The sequence below is a fragment of the Ranitomeya variabilis genome, chromosome 3 (assembly GCF_051348905.1).
Source record: "Ranitomeya variabilis isolate aRanVar5 chromosome 3, aRanVar5.hap1, whole genome shotgun sequence".
Taxonomy (NCBI): domain Eukaryota; kingdom Metazoa; phylum Chordata; class Amphibia; order Anura; family Dendrobatidae; genus Ranitomeya; species Ranitomeya variabilis.
Window position 1 is genome coordinate 372,539,479 of NC_135234.1, and position 3,975 is coordinate 372,543,453.

The 3,975-nt window shown below is 52.9% G+C and overlaps 1 non-coding gene across 1 annotated transcript; it reads left to right on the forward strand.

Moving 5' to 3' along the window:
• The first annotated feature begins 2,988 nt into the window (after positions 1-2,988).
• LOC143763959 (U6 spliceosomal RNA) lies at positions 2,989-3,095 on the forward strand. The gene has a single exon (XR_013212953.1). It is a non-coding gene; the product is annotated as a U6 spliceosomal RNA (small nuclear RNA).
• Positions 3,096-3,975: the final 880 nt, after the last annotated feature.

Genomic DNA, 3,975 nt, shown 5'->3' on the forward strand with positions numbered 1-3,975 from the left:
ACCATTACTGGCAATTATGGTGAAATCATCGTCAGGGCCACGAGTAATATCAGCGTCCTCCCAATACCGTTTGTAGAGCACGTAAGGTATAGTCGTCACCTGAGAACCGGTGTCCAGCAAAGCATTCAAGGGGATTCCATCAATCACTACAGGGAGAACTGGTCGTCCTCCAATATACTTGGTTCTCCAATGCTGCGGGCCTGACCGTCCTACTCCTGGGGGTTGGCCCTTTGCCCCAGGGGTTGCTCGTTTAAAGGACAGTACCTTGCAAGATGGCCCACCTGATGACAGCGGCGGCAGATGGGTCGTCCATCCTGGTGGAAGCGATCGTCGGGCCGGCTCCTGGTCGGCGGAGTCCTCCTCCGTCGCATCCAAGGGACATCCTCCGGGCTGGAAGCCAACTGGATCTTCTCTTTGGGGGCCTCCTGTAGGGACTGCACCGTCCGGGCCAGGGCAGCAACGCTCTTGGTTAGCTCTTGCATCTGGAGACGGAGTCCTGCAGGGGAGTCATCCTCGAAGCTCTGGGCGTCGGCCTCCGCGGCAACTGGGGTATCCGATGCCACCTCCTGGTGGTAGGTGAGAGCGGGGCGCCTGGGTGGTACTGCGCGGCTGGGCTGTCGCTCCTGCAATGCCTGGATAGCTTTATCTTTAAACTGCGCAAAAGTCAAGTCTGGATTTTGCATGGCCAGGAAGTGCAATTGGCCCCGCTGGTGACTGCACAGGAGCCCCTCAATGAACCGCTCCTTCAGGATTTTATCCTCATCCTGCATGCTGCCGGGGTCACTCTGCTTAATGGCCCGCATCGCTTCCTGGAGATTAAGGGCATAGTCCCGTAAGCTATCCTGCGACCTCTGTTTGCATCCATAGAAAGTCAGTTTAATCTCTGTGGCAGTGCGAGTATCAAAGGTGGCTTTAAGCTTGGCAAAAATCTGTTGTGCAGTTCCTTTATCCTCAGCGGGCCAGGATTTCACTTCTCTCAGAGCCGCCCCAAAGAGTTGACCGGTTATCATATGGACCTTCTGGGACTCGGTTAGGGGATAGAACTCGAGCAGGCTGCAGAGCCCTTCTTTAAAGTCAGTGAACGTATGCGCCTCCCCAGAGTATCGTGGGAGCCAGGCCGCTCCGGGCAGGTAGGGCATGGAGAAGGGCATTATGGCTTTCGCATTAGCGGCAGTGTCCGACTGGCTGATGGGGGCAGCGGGTTCTGCGGCAGCCAGTGGTGGTATTAGGGCCGCGGCTTCGCCCGCTGCGGGGACCGGAGCTGCCCCTGCGTCCGCGGCTGCGACCGCCACCTCCTCTCCTCCCGACTCGGACATGGCCGTCCCTTCCTCCCACTAACCTGCTGGAGGTCGGAGTTCCTCTTCCGGGATTGGCGCCTCACCGCGCTTTCCGTTCCGCGCTTCTTTTGGCTGATTCCGCCCACGTAGCTATGGCTCCGCCCTCCGCGCGCGGCAATGGCGAATTTTGGCGGTAACTTTCCGCGGCAAGCAGTAGCACACAGTTCTCTCAATAAAGTACAGTCCAAGCACGATAAATCACAGTTCCAAGGCACACATGACCTGATTCTTCAGGCTTAAGTAGATCCTGTTCGTGACGCCAAGATGGAGCGCCCCCACACCGCCGCAGGGCCGAGGGGTACCCGGAGCCGGGCCTCTGGGATCTCAGTCCTTGGGTTGTCACGGTGGCTAGACCCGGTCCGTGGCCCTGTCTGTCAGTGGGGGACGTCCGGTGCAATAAGTGGTGTTGTAACGGTGCAGTTGTGGGGTGCAGGTCGCGGTAAATAACGAGGACACCAGGTTGCAGTCTCTTTACCTCTTTACTGAAGATGTGGGAGACCTCAGTCCAGAGCGCTGTTAACTGGGTTTTCAGAGACCGGCCGGTCCAACGACACATCAGGAGCTCTCTTTACAGGTGGGAATCAGTATCTACCTTCTAGCGCTGTGTGTTGTAGTTCTTCCCTGCTGAGCTCCCGGGATAGTCCTCACAACTGTTTCTTTCTGTCTCTACTGTTCTTTCTCCGTCCTCCAGTTGATATGGTAGGACGCACCCGTATGACGGGGTAGGCCTGGAGTTCTTCCGGGACTCTAGAGTCGCCCCTCTCCCACAGCTGCCTCCGTTGTCTGCTTAGGTGTTAAGTGAGACAGCCAACCTGTAGTTAGCTGCCCTGCCGTGGTTTGCAATGTACTTAAAGTCTCTTACTTGCTCGGCGTTCCGGCCACCGACTGTTTGCGCCTCAGAAGGATATTGCCTCGGTCTAACAGCAAGACCCCTTCTGGTATTTCTCCTTTTCTGTATTCCCGTTGTTTACTGGTTAGTTCTGCTCTGAGGAGTCTGCCAGGATCCCATCCCTGACAGGTCCTCTCACTAGCTCTTCCCAGCTACTTCTCCCTGTCTTCCTGTCCAACCCCCAGTTTTACCAGAGTTGTGAGGAGTGGCCTACTAGATAGGACCACCCCCCCTGGTGGCCGGAGTGTGAAGTGTGGTGTGAGTGTACCTGATCAGAGAAACTCCTTAGTGCAATCAGACGTACCATAGCTCCCCGTAGTGGCGGAGCCACAGCACTGCAACAACCAGGACTCTGGGGTGCTGCAATTGTACTTGTTTTTATTATGTATAACCCTCCTCACATGTAAAGCGCCATGGAATAAAGGGCGCTATAACAATAAATAATAATAATAATAATAATAATAATAATGCAGATAGAAAGCCTTCTCATGCTTTTCCAAGGTCAACTGAAATTCAACTTTTTGGCTCCTCCCATTCAAATTTGCATAATTCATTCTATTTTGGCCTACTCTCAACAAAAACAATAAGACTCTTTTTTTTAAATATTTGGACTTTGCAAGCTAATCAGGAGTACTATGCTGCATCCTGCTGTATGTTTTTTGCTCTTAATGGAAAAAGTATCATTTCCCCATTCACTCTCCCTAAGTTTGGGAGATGGCCATGCGGCGCCGTATATATATCACTGACAGTCTCCAGATGCCCGTGCTTGCTTCGGCAGCACATATACTAAAACTGGAACGATACAGAGAAGATTAGCATGGCCCCTGCGCAAGGATGACAAGCAAATTCGTGAAGCGTTCTATATTTTATTTGTCCTCTTTTCGAACGGATGAAATTAAAGGATGCGCCCATGCAGATCGAAAGCCTTCTCATGCTTTTCCAAGGCCAACTGAAATTCAACTTTTTGGCTCCTCCCATTCAGATTTGCATAAATTGCCTACTCTCAACCAAAACAATAAAACTCTTTTTTTTTTTTTTTTTTTAAATAATTGGACTTTGCAAGCTAATCAGCAGTACTATGCTGCATCCTGCTGTATGTTTTTTCTCTTAACCCCTTAATCCCATATGACGTACTATCCCGTCGAGGTGGGGTGGGCCTTAATTCCCACCGACGGGATAGTACGTCATACGCGATCGGCCGCGCTCACGGGGGGAGCGCGGCCGATCGCGGCCGGGTGTCAGCTGCATATCGCAGCTGACATCCGGCACTATGTGCCAGGAGCGGTCACGGACCGCCCCCGGCACATTAACCCCCGGCACACCGCGATCAAATATGCTCGCGGTGTACCGGCGGTATAAGGAAGCATCGCGCAGGGAGGGGGCTCCCTGCGGGCTTCCCTGAGACCCCTGCAGCAACGCGATGTGATCGCGTTGCTCCGAGGGTCTCCTACCTCCCTCCTCGCCGCAGGTCCCGGATCCAAGATGGCCGCGGCATCCGGGTCCTGCAGGGAGGGAGGTGGCTTACCGAGTGCCTGCTCAGAGCAGGCGCTGGTAAGCCTGCAGCCCTGTACAGCAGATCGCAGATCTGACAGAGTGCTATGCACACTGTCAGATCAACGATCTGTGATGTCCCCCACCTGGGACAAAGTAAAAATGTAAAAAAAAAAAATTTCCACATGTGTAAAAAAATAAATTAAAAATAAATTCCTAAATAAAGAAAAAAAAAAAAATTATTCCCATAAATACATT